The sequence below is a fragment of the Neovison vison genome, chromosome 1 (genome assembly GCF_020171115.1).
Source record: "Neovison vison isolate M4711 chromosome 1, ASM_NN_V1, whole genome shotgun sequence".
Lineage (NCBI taxonomy): Eukaryota > Metazoa > Chordata > Mammalia > Carnivora > Mustelidae > Neogale > Neogale vison.
Window position 1 is genome coordinate 58,645,833 of NC_058091.1, and position 18,415 is coordinate 58,664,247.

General features: G+C 36.6%; 1 protein-coding gene across 7 annotated transcripts in view; it reads left to right on the plus strand.

Annotated features, from left to right (window-relative positions):
* The window catches only part of PLAGL1 (PLAG1 like zinc finger 1), a 108,206-nt gene that overhangs the window by 57,254 nt on the left and 32,537 nt on the right, over window positions 1–18,415 (plus strand). For all 7 annotated transcript variants that reach the window (XM_044247340.1, XM_044247347.1, XM_044247354.1 and 4 more), the window contains exon 2: window positions 3,371–3,407. The gene's annotated coding sequence lies outside the window, so the exon portion shown is untranslated. The remainder of the gene's footprint in view (window positions 1–3,370; window positions 3,408–18,415) is intronic.

Consider the following 18,415-nt stretch of genomic DNA (forward strand, 5'->3'; position numbering starts at 1 on the left):
ATGATCATACTCATTAAAGGCATTTCTTGCATGTTCCTCTGTAGCTATTTACAAACCTATTTGTACAGATAGTCTATTAAGAATTTAACAATTTAAGAAAACAGTGAATGTGAACATAAATATTGTATCTGTGGTAACATGCAAACAAACATGAAAAAAATTCAGTCTTATGGAATGTTTTAGAATGAAGAACCACAGAATAACCATACAAGTGTTGTGCTTAAACTGTATCTGTCAAGGTAACTATGTTTAGCAACCCCAAGGAAAAGGGACATTAGCACTTCGGAGTAATTACTATTGTATACCAAGACTTACTGGGAAAATTTTTACTGTCATAAAAATTAATGATAACACAAAATAACTTGATTTCATCATCCTAGGTTTCTTTGAGGGATCATATAGCCTAGATGGCTAAAATCCTGGACTCCGGTGTCAGGATCAATCATTTGCTAATTGTGTGACCTTGGGCAACTTACTAAAATGTTCTGTGCCTGAATTTCCTGATGAGCCAAAAAGGGATAATATGGCACATCCCTTGTAGAATTGTAATGAAGATTAAATGAGATAATATATATAAAATACCTAGATTATGCCATGGTAAGCTTATAGAGCTTAGAGGTTTCTGGTTAGAAAGATGCTATACACTCTACAGACCTCAGAGGTAGAAAATCAATAAAGACATAGTTGAACATAATATCCCATCAGTCAACTAGATGTAATCGACCTGTTCAGATTACTTTATCCAACAACAATAGAATATATATTCTTCTCAAGCTCACATGGAACGTTCACCAAGATAGACCACATTCTGGGCCTTAAAACATAACAGATTTAAGTGAATAAAGATCCTATATTGTTTGCTGTCAGACCACTGTAGAATTTAACTTGGAGATCAATAATATGAAGATAAGTAAGAAATTTCAGGGTGCCTTGTTGGCTCAGTGGGTTAAGCCTCTGCCTTCAGCTCAGGTCAGGATCTCAGGGTCCTGAGATCGAGCCCTGCATCGGGCTCTCTGCTCAGCAGGAAGCTTGCTTCTCTCTCTCTCTGACTGCCTCTCTGCCTGTTTATGATTTCTGTCAAATAAATAAATACAATCTTAAAAAAAAATTTCAAAATGTGGGGGTTGAATAACATACTTTATAAAAGGTCAGAAAAGTATATCGAGAAATTTTGAGCTATTTTGAACTAAATGGAAACATGACATCAAAATGTCAGATGCAGAGAGAGTGATGTTTAGAAGAAAATATAGAGCATTAAAAAAAGAAAGCCCCGAAATCAGTAATCTAAATTTCTACCTTAGGAAACTAGGAAAAAAAAAATCTGAAAGTAAGCGGAAGAAAAGATGTAATAAGAATTAGAGCAGAAATAGGGGTGCCTAGCTGCCTTTTGGCAGAGTGTGCAACTCTTGATCTCAGGATTGTGGATTCCAGCCCCATGTTGGGTATAGAGATTACTTAAAAATAAAATCTTAAAAAGAACAAAAACTAAAACAAAAACCACAGAAATCAATGAAATTGAAGATCAGATATCAGAGAAAAGCAATGAAACCAAAATCTGGTTCTTTGGAAAGATCAATAAAATTGATAAACCTCTAGTGAGGCCGAGAAAAGGTGGAGGTTACAAATTATTAATATCATAAAAGAGATACCATTTCACATCCCTTGCACATTTAAATAATAACAAAATACTATGAATAACTCAATGCCCATGGCTGTATCTGTTAAAAATATCAGTTAATTTCCTTTCAAAACAGAAAGCACCATGACCAGGTGATTTACTGGTGAATTCTGCCAAACATTTATGGAAGAAATTATGCCAGTTCTTTATAATCACTTTCAGAGGATAGAAGCAGAGGGAATACTTCCTACCTTATTCAGTAAGGCCAGCATTAACTTAACATGAAAACCAAGCAAAGGCATGAAAAAAAAACTACTACAAATCAGTATCTCTCAGAAGCTTAGATTCAGAAATCCTCACAAAATATTAGCAAATCAAATCCAGCAATCTATAGGAAGAAATCTACACCATGACCAAAAAGGGATTATCACAAGTATATGAAGTTGGTTCAACATTCAAAAAAATTCAGTGTAATCTATCACATCAACAGGCTAAAGAAGAAAAATCAGCTGATTGCATCAATAGATGCAGAAAAAGCATTTGCTATGACCCAGCACCCATTCACGATAAAAAACAAAACAAAAAACCTCTCAGTAAACTAGAAATAGAGGGAAACTTCCTCAACTTGATAAAGAATATCTACAAAAACTTACAGTTAACATCATACTTTATGATGAGAAAGTAAAATCTTTTTCATCAAGCTCAGAAACAAGGCAAGATGATCTCTCATTGTTCCTTTTCAACAATGTACTCGGATTCTAGCTAATGCAATGAGACAAGAAAATAAAAAGTATGCAGATTGGGAACGAAGAAATAAAACTATCTTTGTTCACATCACCTGATCATCTGTGTAGAAAATCCAAAAGAATTGACAGACAAAAAACCTGGAACTAATAAGTAATTAAAGCAAGTTTGTAGGATATAAGACTAATATATGGCAATCAGTTGCTTCCCTGTATACCAGTAGTTGAGCAAAAGGAACTTGAAACTGAAAAAAATCTTCCCCTCAATTTTGCTGGAAACCTAAAACTGCTCTAAAAGAAGGAAATCTTTTAAAATCTATGTTGAAAATACGGAATCTGAGTTCAGACAATATTCTTAGCTTACCTTTCACCTTTTGACTTTTGAAGTGAATAGTTTGTTGTGATAACAATGAGTAAAAAAAAATTGTCTTCAGACTTTTTTCCTTTAAAATATATTCTTTAATGGAGAAAAATGGAATTCTTTATTCATAATTTGACATATACTAGATAGTGGTCTTTTATGCCCAATGAGTAAAATAAATGAGCAATAAAAATATTGCTCACAAATGGATTTTGCTGTTTTAATGTTAAAATAGATGTATAAGAGTTAGGGACAAAAAGAAGTAGTGGGGAGGGGGTGGGTATCCTTATAAAAAGGCAACATTGAGGGATCCTTGTGGTGATGGAACTGTTTGGTATCTTGACTATGGTGATAGATATGTGAGCCTATGAGGTGTAAAGTTCTGTAGGACTAAATACATGTACAAACAAGCATAATGAAATTGGGGAATTTCAAAAGACCAGTGGATTGTAGTAATATAAATATACTTATTGTGACATTCTACTTTAGTTTGTGAAAAGTTATCATTGGGGAAACTGAGTAAAGTATACTCAAGATCTCTCTCAAAATCTTGTACAAGTCTACAGTTATTGCAGTAAAATTTAAAAATGCATGTGCAACTGTTATATAAAATTATTAAAGATTTTTATTTTTTGTTTTTGTTTTTAGGTTGTTTCTGCCTCCTTGATAAGTCCTCATTGGATTTGTAAGTTGATATTTTAATTTTTTTTATTCTCCACCCCAAACGTTTTATATTTTCTAATTACATAAGCATAATTTTCTAGAGAACTTGGAGGAAAAATTGGAGCAAAACTCTATTATTTGGTTCCTACATTATTTTTTTTATCGTGTTATGTTAGTCACCATACAATATATCATTAGTTTTTGGTGTGGTGTTCCAAGATTCATTCCTACATTATTTTAAGGTCTGTTTCACTTTTTCTGATATCATTAGGTGGTAGTTACTTTGAGGAAGTTTGAGTACATATCTTAGGCTAGTGCCATGTGTTTTCTTGGAGTGACTTCCTACCAGGGTTATGATTAGTGGCAGTAAAGTGCCATCTGTGGAGCTGAGGTATATACATCCATCCTGTTGAACATCACGCTCTTCACACAGAACATTTTTGTGGCTGTTAAGAAGGACACAACACCCTGGAGAAAACCACTGGTATAAATGGTTTGACTAGTGAGATAAAATGAATCCTGCTTCATTGACCTGTGAGAATCCGACAATTAGATGAAATGAGGGAAGTAACTCTCTTACTCTTTTGTAACTTTTTCTTTATTGTATAGTGGAAAAAAAATAGAATTCCTGTTTTAATAATGGGTAGGTTTTTTTTCTTAATTCCATGAAATGGAAGCATTTGAAGTAGGAAAATTTAGACCAACATTTTTAACCTGAGAAAATAAATTTTTCTCTATATAACTGAAAACATGTTACATTGTTAAGTGTGTTTACTTGGCCAGTTTCTTAGAAAAGAAACTGTGTTCCCAGTATGGTTATGAACCATAATATGCAGTCATTAGTTTTGATTTCTATATGTTGTCATTTTGATGAGGGACTAAAATATGCTAAGGTAATTTCAAGGACATCTCTGAGAAATACTGTCTGAAGATGGCTTTGTTTTTCATCATGTTAGCAGTGGAGGATAATATTGTCACAAAGTAACATTTGGGGGATTTGTATTCTCTGACAGTATCATAATCAGTTTGAATCAAATCAGGTATAGTTTCACCTGTTTTGAGGCCACTAGGAAGACAACTCCAGTACAGTCTTCTCCAAAGTATATGCCTTGGAATACTCATTCCTTTGGATATTAACTGATGTTACATGGGAAAGGGACCTGTGGTCATGTAAATTTGGGGAAAAAAACTGAGTTGAAATTATATTTATTTCCAACAACTGATTATCTAACAGGGCCAGTGGTGTATGGTGTTTCTCAAAGGTATTTTACAATATAACCTCAGTGTTGTCAAATATGCCATAAGACTGGTGCTCCCTGAAATATTTTTGGGAAATAGCTTTAAATTTTAGGAAATTGGTAAAAATGACAGGATCCCTTGTGCATTTTTCACAATGATGGCAAAAGAAAATAAGGACATTTGAGTTAGAATAGAAGAAGTATAACAAAGACTTTGAAGTATCTTAAAAGAGTTGACATGCAATTAAGCATTAATAATTATTATAGTTATAAAATAATTTTTTTATCTTGAAGATAAAAATACATATTCTTCCTTGTTGTAGTCACCTACCAATTCCTACTTCACTCTCATTTCTTGAAGATTTAGCTCCTGGCTCACTGTCCTCCTCTCCAAGACTAATGTATCTTAATTTTTGGTGGTTTTATGGCCATCAAACACCCTGCTTCCTTACTGCCTTAACTTCTTCTCTTTCAATGATTTTGTTTCCCAGACTACTTCAGCCAAGTCTTCTCATAGTCATATTGTGGACTTAGTCATTAGCAATAACTGTTTCCCCTCCATGATCTTGACTTTAGGCATCCCATTCTCCACCAGTCTCCAATCCCACCAACAAATTTTTATTTCCACCTGGACATTTCCTTACTCAATGTAAATAGCCTCTACCCTATTGTTAAAATAACCCATTTATCCCCTCTCTTATCCCTCTTCTTGCTTTGTTGTCCTTAGCTGTCTAAATCCCAAAGACATAATCTCTTTGATGCTTGTAGCTGCCCAGCCGAACACAGCTGGAGAAAAGTATCTAGCCATTCTCACTAGTCTTACTTTAACTATTTTGATTACTAATCTCAGGGGGCCCTTAATGTGTTCTTACAGCTTGGACAATTCCTAGGAAAATGTTTAAAACCTATTTCTCTATAAACTTCCAGTTCCTCTTCTCCTATTCTCCCTTTCACCTGATGACCCTGTTTTCTTTTTCACTGATAAAATAGAAATGCCCAAAAGAGAACTTCCACAAGCACCCATCATCACATCTACCTATCTACATGCACCTGTAACTTACATCCTACCTTCTCTTCTTTCCTCCCTGGGTGAACTTGAATCTCATCTAAAGCTTATTCTTGTACTTAAGTTCTTAGATTCTTTCCTTTCCCCTATTCAAGGGTATTGGTATAGCTTTTGTGGATGTCCTCCTTCCTTTACATAATTATTTAACTCCCATCCCTCCTAGTTACCAATCCATCTAATTTCCATTTCCTTTTACACAATTTTTCTGTCTTTCTGTCCAATTTATCTTGCTCCCATTTCAGTCAGGCTTGATCTCACCATTCTACCAACACTGTGTCGAGTGTCACCAATGACCTCCATGTTGCAAGTCTGACAGTTCTCAGTCCTCATCTTACTGGACCTATCAGTAGAATTGACCTCATCAGTTACACTCCTCCCTAGTGCTCTGAGTCTCCACACTTTCCCAGCTGCCTACCAGTTACCATGACCACTTACATCAGTCTTCCATGCAAATACCTCTTCACTGACCTGACTTCCAAACACTGGGTGACCCAGGGCAGTTCCTGCACTGTTTCTCTGCCTACATTCACTCCCTAGCCAAGCTGATTCAGTTTCATGACTTTAATACACATATATGCTTGTAACTACCAAATTTATATCTCCAGTATGAACCTCCCTCCAGAACTCCAGATTTAAATATCCAGATGCTGAATGTCTGATAGGCATATCAAACCTGACATGTCCACAATGAGGTTCCTCTCCAGACTTTCTTCTTCCTTAGTCTTCCTAATCTCTAAATGGTAATTCTGTTCCTTCATTTTCTTAGGCCAGACTCTTTGGCACCACTACCATTTCTTCTTTTTCTCACCTTTTACATATCTAGCTATCAGAAAATACTATCAGCTCTACCTTAGATATATCCAGAAGAGGGCTGCTTCTCACTACCTCTTCTACTCTCATACTGGGGCAAACCTTCATCAGCTTTTTATTAAAGTAGCCTTCTTACTGGTCTCCCTGCTTTTATACGTTCTCCCCTATAATCTATTCTCCAAACAGCAGCCAGATAAATTATTTAACTCTTAACTCTGATCATGTTACTATTCTGCTCTAATGACTCTAGCCAGTGCTTCTCTTTCTAGGGGTTTATCATCTTAATATGGGTCCCCATTACTTCTGACCTAACCTTTTACTGCTCCCCCTCACTCACTGCTTTAGCCATACCAATATCTTTGTTCCAAGTCAGGGTTTTGCAGCTAGTGTTCCTACAAAAAGCTGTAAGGCTTGCTTCTTACTTCCTTCAGATCTTTACTAAATTGTCGTCACACTTAGGCTTTTCCTGACCAGCCTGTTTTAAATTGCCACTATTTCTCCTTGTCTTACCCTCTTAGTGCTCCTTATTTCCTCAGTACTTTAGTTTTAAATCACTTTCTGATTTATATTTTGTCTGTCTGACTTTCCTTTGAAGATGAACTCCACAAGGAAGGGAATTTTGTGTGTTTCATTCAGAAAGACAGATGTGGATTAGGGGAAAGGGATTGTGTAGTAGTTACTGACTTTGCCTAACATGCATTTCTCTTGTTGCCTCCTGACCACAAAGATGGGTAAGTGACTCAAATTGGGGCTGTCTTTGTATCTTTTCCTTCTGTTATTCTAGTCCTGGGGTGGGCATGGGGTCCAAGCCAAGCCAACTGGATTTCAATTTTTCTGACTGGTGGTGGCAATAAAGAAATACGTCCTATCTTGTCATGGGTCCTTTTAACTGTTAACAGACCATTAGACAAAAGGTAGGTATAGCTGTATACTATAATGCCTTTGGAACACTTAGAAAATTGCCCATCTACTAGGTGACCAGAAAAATTTAAAAAATATATATTAGAGCAGATACGGGGGAGAATAAGAAAATTTTAAGTGAATACTATATAAAGTTCTATATAAATAAACTTTGAAACCTTCAGTGTGTAAGACACTAAAGGTTATTTTGACCTAGTTTGCCTGTCAGGTTGATAAATTCTTCCTAATGTTCATGTAATAGTTACTTACATGCTACATGACTTCCACAGCTCAGAAAGATCAAATAGATATATTCAAGAGGCTTATATAACCCTCATTAAAATGTAATGGCCAAAGCAAAAATTTTTAAATGTTGTCAGTTATGAGAATAAATGTAAAATCTGCAAATAAGATTTTAAAAACATCTGCTCTGACCAAATAGGACTTACCCTAAGAGTACAAAAATGATCCAGTATTTGGGGATCTTATGCATAAATGCACTGTACAACAACTTTTTTTAGTCCTACAGGACATTTAGTAACATTTAACACCCATTTCTGGTCATCTTTTAGGACTAGTACTTATTATGGATGCAAAACATTCATTTTGAACCATCTGTACATTTATTAATAGTAAAGCTCACAAACATTTCCATCAAAATCAAGAGTCGTAACATGATGTCTGCTAACATGGTAGTATAAGTTCTAGCCAGGCAGTGAGACAGAAAAGTAACAAGTATAGTTATTAGAGGATGACATAACACTGAATTGTTTTTTTAAGGATTTTATTTATTTATGAGAGAGAGAGAGTGCAAACATGAGCAGTGGGAGAAAAACAGGGAGAAAGAAAGGGAGGAGCAGACCCTCTGCTGAGCGGGGAAACCGACGTGGGGCTTGATCCCAGGACCCTGAGATCAGGACCTGGGCCCTAGGCAGTCACTTAATTGACTGAGCCATCCAGGTACCCCACACTAAAATCTTATAGGCAAGGTGATGGATAGCTCTATACAGTTTTGAAAATCAATTTTAAAACTCTTATAATTAATGCAATTCCATAATTAGTTAGAGAAATGATAAGTGTTTAGTGGAAATAATTGGAGGCTTAAGATAATGGGTTCATTTCTTATAGCTATGTTAGAGAATCTAACATGTTAAGAATAATTCAATTAAGAAATGTGTATTTTCAGAATTTCCTACAGTAAGTATGTATAGCTTTGTTATGAGAGAATATAAGATCTTAAGAATATGTTTTCAATACTTAGAGGTAAGAAAATTCTGGTGGTAGAGCTCAAGCCCAGCTGAGTTTTATCAGTTGTAGGCTTTCCCAAATAATTCAATAAGGAGGTTTGAATGCTTGATTTTAGAACTTTAGTTAGATTAGACATGATTAAAAGGCAGCTAAAATCTCAATCATCTATATATTTCTAAGTATTGCTGGGCAAAAAACTAGGTTTGAAATTTCTTTGAAGAATATTCATTTTCTTTTTCAGTGCTTGTTTGATTAGCTTCAGGAAAAAGTGAATAGATCTTGGTACTTTTAGTAAATGGCTCCTAATGTAATTTTGCTACTGAAGATTTGGAGTGTTCTATCATAATTTAGTTCCAAAAGCTCTCTTTTCAAGAGCTATAAATTGAGCAGACAGCATGGTGAAGAGCACAAGTTTTAGAATTAATGTAGCCTGGCTTGAATTCCAACTGTGATGCCAATAAGTACCTGACTATGAGCAAATTAATGAGCCTTTCTTAGCCTCAGGTTTTCTTTTATAAGACTGAAATAATAATAGCTATGAGGATTATAAGGATTAATTGAGATGATAGACCTGGTCATTGGCAATATTCAGTAACAATATAATTCTATATTGCTCAGTATTATAATTGAGGTACTACTAATAAGTTATTTTACAGTATACTTTATAGAGAAGACCATCTCATATTATTTAGTTATATATCCCAAATTCTGAAAAATTATATACTTTTATGGAAGAGAAAATGACTAAGAGACATGGGCTGCCCTGTAGTGTGACCCCAAACAAGTAACTTTTGGCATTTTTTGAGCTTTTAAGTAATCTCTACATTTTGATGTAGAGAGGATGAAATGAGATAATGCAGACTTTTCAGCACTTACCTATAAGTATAAAACACTAATGCAATTGTAAGGAATTCATACTGAGGGGACTTCTGTGACTTCTACCCATGGTGTAATAACAGGAACTGGGTTCATTCTCCTGTCTTAAATAACCAAAAACCAAAATGAAACAAACAAACAAAAAAGGCCATAAACTATTTAAAACAGGTTTCAGACATTGGGCAATGAATAACATAAGACTGAACTCTGAGAGAAGGGAAAAAAGTGATGTGCCCAAGACCACAGTGAAAGAAGGGGAACCCAAACACAGCTCAGTGGTCACACTGAATTGAGGTAATAGAGTTGGGAATTCAAGGAGGCAGTTGCAGCTAAAATTTGTAGGACAGCATACTAGAGAAGAGAGAGTTACACAAAAAGAACACTTTGGAAGTCATCAGAGCATTTCCCTGGAGTGTTCAGCTGAGTGCTGATTAGTGCACACATATAAAAGAACTACCAAAGGTTGAGAAAAGAACCACTGGAAAGGAAAATGTAGATCACAGGTCAGGGAAGAATGTGTCCCATAAGAATAGAAAAACTTTTTAATATAAATGGCATAAAATGGAATAGTTAGAAGAGTATTGCCTACTGATAGGGAAGGAAAATTTCCCCTAGACTAAAGCTCTGATTCTTCCCACCCACCCCCAAAAAATCCTAAAAATAAGCCATTAGAGTGATCATAAACTTTTTTTGTAAAGGGTAAGATAGAAAATATTTTAGACTTTGTAGGTCATATGATCTCTGTTGCACCTACTAAGCTTTGCCACTGTAGTGATAAAGCAGCCATAGACAATAAGTAAATGAATGAGGTCCAAATTCTAATAAAACTTCATTTACTGAAATAGGCTGTGAACCAGATTTGACTTGTGGACCACAGTTTGTAGACTCTCTGTTTAAAGGTCAATTTGTTTCTAGTAGTTTAACTTCATCCCAGAACAAAGCTCAAGGATATTTAGAAAACTACAAGATATCCAGCACCTAACAAGGTAAAGTATGCAATATCTAGGATTCAATCAAAATTTAACAGATCTCCCAAGAAACAGGAAAATTCAATGGTGAAGAGAAAAACAATCAATACAAATAGACTCAGAGATGAAAGATTTAATAAAGATAAATTTAGTGAACAGATTTTTTAATATTTAGTAAACATTTTTACTAAACAAAGATATTGAAACAGTTATACATATGCTCAAGATTGTAGATGAAAGCAGTAAGTTTAAGGAGAGACATGAAAGGCATATAAAAAAAAAGTCCAAATTGAATTTTTAGAGGCAACATAAACATCTGAAATGGAATATAAATTGGATAGGATTAGCAGCAGACCAGACACTGCAGAAAGACTTTGTGAACGTGACAATATAGCAGTAGAAATTATACAGAATAAAACACTATGGGCTGTGGGACTTCAGACAGCCAAATATATGTATAATTGGAGTCTCCAAAGGAGGAAGGTAACAGAATAAATATTTAAAGAAATAATGGCTGAAAGTTTGCTAAATTTGATGGAAACAAAGTTCACGTATCTTAGAGGCTTAATAAATACCAGCAAGTACCAAAAAATGAAGAAAATTATACCAACATACATCACAATCAAATAGTTTAAAACCAATAATAAAGATTCTAAAGCAGAGAACAAGGGCACTATAAATTTAGAAGAACAAGGAATAACTGTAGACTTTTCACCAAAAGCAATGCTATCGAGAAGACAGTGTAGCAACTTCTTCAACGTAGTGAAAGAAAATGTCAACCTAGAAATTATAGCTAATAAAAATGTCTTTCAAAAAAAGGTAATAAAATACTTTTTTAGGCATACAAAAGATGAAAGAATTCACCATTAAACCCACGCTATAAGAAATGTTAAAGGAAGCCATTACGAAGAAGGATAATAATATTAGATCAAAGTAAAAGAACACCAGAGATAGTAAAGTTCTGAGTAAATGTATAAGTTTTTTTTTTTTATTTAAATCTTTTTTTAAAAAGGTGATTGTTTTAACCAAAAATAGTAACAGTGTAGTTGGGGTTTATAACATATAAAATGTATGACAACAGTTGAAGTTCAAGATGGGAAAAATTGAAATGTAATATAGGTTTTTTTGTTTTGTTTTTTTTAAGATTTTATTATTTAGAGCATGAGAGAGTGTACAAGCAGTGGTGAAGGGTGCAGAGGGAGAGGGAGAAACAAACTCCGCTTTGAGCAAGAAGCCTGATGCAGGGCTCAATCCCAGGACTCTGGGATTATGACCTGAGCCGAAGGCAGATACTTAACTGACTGAGCCACCCAGGTGCCCCTAAAGTTGTTTTTTTTTTTTTTTTAAGATTTTATTTATTTATTGGACAGAAAGACATCACAAGTAGGCAGAGAGGCAGGCAGAGAGAGAGGAGGAAGCAGGCTCCCCACAGGGCAGAGAGCCAGATGTGAGGCTCGATCCCAGGACCCTGGGATCATGACCTGAGGTGAAGGCAGAGGCTTTAACCCACTGAGCCACCCAGGCGCCCCAACCCCTAAAGTTTTTATACTATATGTGAAGAGGTGTAATATCCCTTGAAGTTACCTTGTGTTAAGAATATAATGAGAAACCTTAAATCAACCACCAAGACCTCAAAAGAAAGAGTATAAGCCAAAGGAGATAAAATTAAATCAGAAAAAAAGAGTCCAGAAATGCCTGGGTGGCTCAGTGGCTTGAGCCTCTGCCTTCGGCTCAGGTCGTGATCCCAGGGTCCTGGGATCGAGCCCTGCATTTGACTATCTGCTCAGCGGGGAGCCTGCTTCTTCCTCCCCCTTTGCCTGCCTCTTCCTACTTGTGATCTCTGTCTGTCAAATAAATAAATAAAATCTTTTTTAAAAAAGAAAAAGAAAAAATAGTCCAAAGAAGGCAGGAGAAAAAAGGAAAAGGGAAATGGAGAACAAATGGATAGCAAGATGTACATTTCAACCTAACTGCATCAATGATCATATTAAGTATAAATGATGTAAGCACTCTAGTTAAAAGGCAATGAATGGCAGCTTAGATTTTTTTTTTTTTAAGAAGAAAAGAGATTAGCTGTATACTGCCTGCAAAAAGATGTACTTCATATACCAAAGGACAATTAGGTTATAAGGTAAGGGATGGAAAGCAATGTGAATTTTAATACTAATTATTTTTAAACTTGGAGTGACTGGAAGTAGAAATTGGAGCAAAAACTATTGCCAGGTATAAAGATTGTTCTTTCATAATGATAAAATGGTAAACTCATCAAGGACTCATCATGACCAATTTAACCAAGGAAAACAGAAGGCATAAATTACCAATGTCAGGAATGAAAGATGGCTCATAACTACTGATCTCATGGGTATTACAGGGCAATTAAGGGAATGCTACAGTCAGTCTCTGCTCACAAATTTGATAACAGATAAAATGAAAGAATGTCTAGAAAGATAACATACAAACTACTAAAACTGTCTCAAGGAGAAATAGATTACCTGAATTATCTTCTATGTATTAAATCAAGTTAGTAGTAAAAACAAAAACAAAAAACAAGAACAACTCCTCAGAAAAGAAAAACCACCAGACCCAAATGGTTGTGCTGGTGAATTTTACCAAATAACCCCTTTGACCAAAAAAAAAAAAAAAAAAAAAAAAACTAAAAACCAAAAAAAAAGAAAAGGGAAATTAGAAAGTATTGTTATCTTATTGAAAATAAAAACATACTTCCAAATAACTAGGATGCAACTATAGCAGGGCTTCGAGGGAAATTTATAGCACTTTGTGCCTATATTGGAAGAGAGCAACAGTCTCAAAATAATAGCTCTAGGTAAAGGATTGTCAAAATCATCTTCAAATATCTGAATGCCTTTTGTTAAAAAATGTGTTTATTTCATGTTGGAGAAGATAATATAGATGTTTACAAAAAGGCAACTCTTAGACCTTCATAGGAAGGAAATAGCCATCAGTCTTGCCCTGCTGTGGGCTGAATTTCTTTAGTGATGAATTTCTTTAGCATGTTCCCTTAGATATTCTTTAGTGTTTTTTGTTTTTGTTTTTGTTTTTTCTTTAAGTAATCTCTATATCCAAGGTGGGGCTTCAGTTCACGAAACCAAGATCAAGAGTCACATGCTCTACCAACTGAGCCAGCCACACACCCCTCCCTTAAATATTTCTAAGGGTTCCTCCCAATGATTAACTTCTTTTTAAAAATTTTTTTCAAAAAGATTTTAATTATTTATTTGAGAGACAGAAATCACAAGTAGGCAGAGAAGCAGGCGGGGGGCGGGGGAAGGAGGCTCCCCGCCGAGCAGAGAGCCCATGCAGGGCTCAATCCCAGGACCCTGGGATCATGACCTGAGCCGAAGGCAGAGGCTTTAACCCACTGAGCTACCCAGGTACCCTCAACGATTAACTTCTGAGATAAACGGTAGTGAAGGAAAAAAAACACTTTTTTTCAATGTTAATAGACTATAGATTAACATGCACTTTTAAGCTGATGTATTATATAGTATGTAATACAGTATAAGAATGAGCAGTAATTTAAAAAAATCACAGAACTGTAGAATTAGAAGGAGCTGTAAGTGTTGTTTAGTCAAACAACAGTAACCTCAACTCTCTGCCTCTTTTAATATCAAACAAAGCCTTGGGTAAAAAAATTTTTTGAGTTTTTTTTAGGGGGTGATCTATTTAAGTTTGCAAATCAGCAGAAACAGTGCATGAGAAGTAAACCACTGGAAGACATAGTTCAGAGAAAATTGCATCAAGCTTAGGGACAATCACTAGACGTGATTTTGTACTAGGTCAAAGCTTGGGTATATGTCACCTTCTCTCCAAAGCCTTCTCTGGCTTTCCCAGACTTAGTGGACTCTGTCTTCCCACAGTAATCTGTACACTCTGTACTGTAACATCTACATACTACCAACTATTGATAGGGTGTTATGGAAAATGAGACCAGGAAAAAAAAAAAAGTTTGCTGTTTACGATCGGCCGTCTTTGTGCTAAAAAGTTCATCTGTTTTCTTCTAGTGAGTAGTATGAGGGTCAAATGAAATAACATACGTAATCTTTGAAAACTTTAAAGCACTAGCTCCATGCAACAAAATATTCCTATCATGCATTTTTTCTTTTCATGTGGCAACTGTCTGTGAATTTCTGCCTAGCAGACGTACATTCCTACTCTAAGCAGTTAAATGGCAAGAAGCAAAGTTGATGGGACAGAGAAACCACATTGCTGCTTTATAAAAACCAGGGAGTTTCCTCAGACATCTTTTCAAGAAAGACAGTTTAGTCAGTGTTTCTATTTTGGGTAGTAGTGTATCTTTTATGACGGTTTGATCTGGGCTTATTAGTTGGCCACCTTCCGATATTAGACCCGAGTGGTAGATTTTTAGTGCTCAAGAGAACTGTGTAATCCAGAGGCTGAAAGTTACATCTGATGTCTTTTTATTGAAAAAGAAACCTGTTTTTCCCTTTTTAACAAGTTTCATGTAGGTTTGATTTTCACCATCAATGATAATAGCTGCCACGACTAGGTATTTATTAATTTGCTAACATTGCTTTAGGGGCTTTATACAAATTATCTGATTTAATCCTTCCCAAATCCTATCTGGGAAGATACTATTCCTCCTTTGTAGATGAGGAAACTGAGAGTCTGAAAATATCATTACTAGCTTAATTTACAAAATTACTAGAAGGTGACACTAAAATTTCAGCATCGATGTAACACCAGCCTCCCTACGCAAGCACTGCGTCTTTGGATGAGTGGAGCAGTGCACTGAGCTTAGAGGTAGACTGTTTAATAGTCACGGTGAGAGCCGTCAGTGAATGGTTATATGCACACATGGTAGCTAGGTTCTGCATGGGGTTGAGAAACAGAATACTTACAGTAGGGGCTCTGCTGCTTATGAGTTCTGTGTCTTTGGCAAATCAGTTTATTACCCTTCTCAAGTCTGTTTTCCTCATTCAAAAATAGAAACTAGTAAAACCACCTATCTGAGGTGGTTGTGGTGAAGATCAAATTGATGTTTTTCAGGGCTTTAAATGGTTTTGAAAGGAACATTTGGGTGGCTCAGTTGGTTAAACATCAGCCTTCAGCTCAGGTCATGATTCCAGGGTTGTGGGATTGAGTCCCGCATCGGGGTCCCTGCTCAGAGGGGAGCCTGCTTCTCCCTCTACCTGCCGCTCCCCCTGCTTGTACACACTGTCACTCACTCTGTCTAACAAATAACTAAACTCTTTTTTAAAACCCCACAAATAAATGAATAAATGCTTTTGAATATAAATTCAAATGAGTATATAAATGAATTGATGAGTATATTTCATTACTTGCCATAGCCTTTCCTTAAGTAGTAAATTTTCTGAGTGCTTTTAAAAGATGGTTTGATTTCTAGAAACTTAGTGAGTTTCCAGAGCAGCTCTGTTGAATTAGAGTTATCTATTATGTAAGGAAGTTCTACTCCTAAGCCTAGCGTTCTTCGATGAGATACTTTGTTTTTGAGGAATGGTTATTTCACAATACCTTGTAAAGGAATTCTTGACAGATATTTCTGTCTCCATTTTGGAAGAGTAGAAAGACAGAGAGGTCCAAAGTGGATCAGTGCCAGAGTCAGCTTTGAGGCTCCTAATATAACTGTCACACTGTGTCTACTGGGAAGCTACCTTTCCCATGCCATATAGACTTCTGTATTTTCTAAGCTCATTTCTGTTCAGACTTGAGAATAAGTGAAAGTCTTCTCCTTGAGGGCTGTTTGGTACAGTGTACAAAATGGCATCTTTGGCAGTCGAGTGAATAATCAGTGAATGGATCCCCCAGGTCGTACTGAAGCTCGTAAGATGGGCACGTGGGAAGGTTGTGTTCTGTGTCAAGGAATGAATTCTCCATACCTTTCATTCCAATATTGTTTATTTTCTTTTTGGTTTAGGAATTTTCAAATTTAACCCATCCACTCCCATGTTTCCTCAGGATTAGTGACAGAAGTGAATGGAGCACAATAAAATAAACACAGTTTCTTACAGGCGTTCTTGAAGGTTGTGTCAAAGAAGCAGCTCAGAATTCTGGGGAGACCTTAAAAACCTTTTGGTCAGATCCGTTCAGCGTAGGTAGCCGGTCTGGAGAATCCATCTTCTTTCCTAGCCCCTCGTGCGCCCCTCCCCCCCGCTAATCCTCCTCACTCCCACAGAGCTCACACAGCTCATTCAGGCACAGACTGTCAGTTAGGGGTCTGGATTGCCAGTTTGGGTGATTACCTGGCTCACAGCAAAAGCTGACAGTCCTATCTCCGTGGACATTTTTGTTCCCCAAACAGAATCTACGAGAATTGACTCTAGTTTGTGTGGCCTTCCCTGGAGATCAAGCCTTGAAGGAAGCCCTAGCAATTGCAGCCGTAAATTCATCCTGTGGTGGTAGTGTGCCGGCTGAGAACTGAGAAGGGCTGCCCCCATCGCCATGCTCCTATCATCATTAGAACTTTCAGGGTTGAGAAGAAAGTGTCCCGAGCGTTTGGGTACGGTGACACGAAAGAAATTGCAGATTAAGTGAGACCATTGCTCCCGGGATTGCAGGACGGAAAAAGAAAGGGAGAGTGAGCCGGGGAAGTTTATTTATGGAATGTCAGGGGGCCATTGAGGCCCAGCAGGCCCTAGAAGTGGAGGACTTCCCTGGGTGCTTGTTTTCTCCCTCTGACCTTGGATGAACTAGCGAGCAGTATATTATGCCGGCCGATTGTGCTGGTTTGTCATGGTTAGCATTCTGGACTGTCCCTGGAATGTAGGAAACGGATGAATTTGAATGGAACCATGAGGTGGTCTGCCGGGCGCTCTCCTTGTCTCAAGGAAACCTGTCCCTGTTTGTCTGGGCCCGGCCTGATGGAAGCAGTGGAGGGAAAGAGAGGTGGGCCTTTGATCTCTTTGTTGCAGCTGCTCCCTGGGAACTCGCTGAAATCAATGCCCTGTTTTCCTGAAGGAATGAATGGCTCTGCCTAACTAGCTTTGTGAAGCTGTGGGGGAATTCACTGCCTCTGTTTATTGACAGCTGAAAAGGAGCACATGGGGTGGAATGGGCCTTCTTGTGAAAACCAGGCACAGGGAAAATTAGACCTCAATTTAACACAGAGGAATTTGGAAATTCACCCCAAAGGAGACGGTGGTTTCTCATGCTTACATTAGAATGACTCAAGTTTGGGGCTAGTGTGTAATGAACAATGGAGGTTCTGTCACAACTGTGTTATAAGTAGGAATATGGTATGCATAATAAATGATGCTAAGTAGAAGTTGATTCAACACCCTCCTTCTATTTTAAACACAGAAGTAGAGAAAGACAAATATGAACCATGATATAATCAAGTGATTCTTCTATTTTTGCATTAAGAAGAAAAAGGAAAAAATTGATACTTAAAATAAGCATTATTAATGTAACTTTACTAAGTGTGAAGAATGTCACTCATTTATGTTTCAAAACATCTTTGAACATTGTATCTGAATTTCACTCATGGGAGCTCTTCCTGCCGCTCTGGAGAGCGTGTGTTGTAGGGGAATATTGTAATATGTTTATTTTTAAAAACTTATATTCTTGGGATGTCGTAACTGAAGGCTATGCCAAGCGTAAATGAAACTGGCAAAGAGACCAGTATAGCACTTGACATTAACACAGTTCATAAATCTTAAAATTACTAACTTACTTTTGAGAACATAGTAAGGAAAAAGTCTTGAGTTTATCGCAAGGAAACATCACCCCTCACTTGCTTGATTTCCCAGGAAGAATTTATAGCTTCTTCCTTTGGCCCCAAGCCCTTTGTGCACACCTCTATTATAGCACTTAACACACTGCCCTGTAGCTCTTTGTTTAGGTGTATTCTTTTAGCTGGAAGTAAAGCAGCTGTGGCGGATTCATTTTTATATCTCCAAGCCCAGCAAAGCTCCTGGCTCGGTGA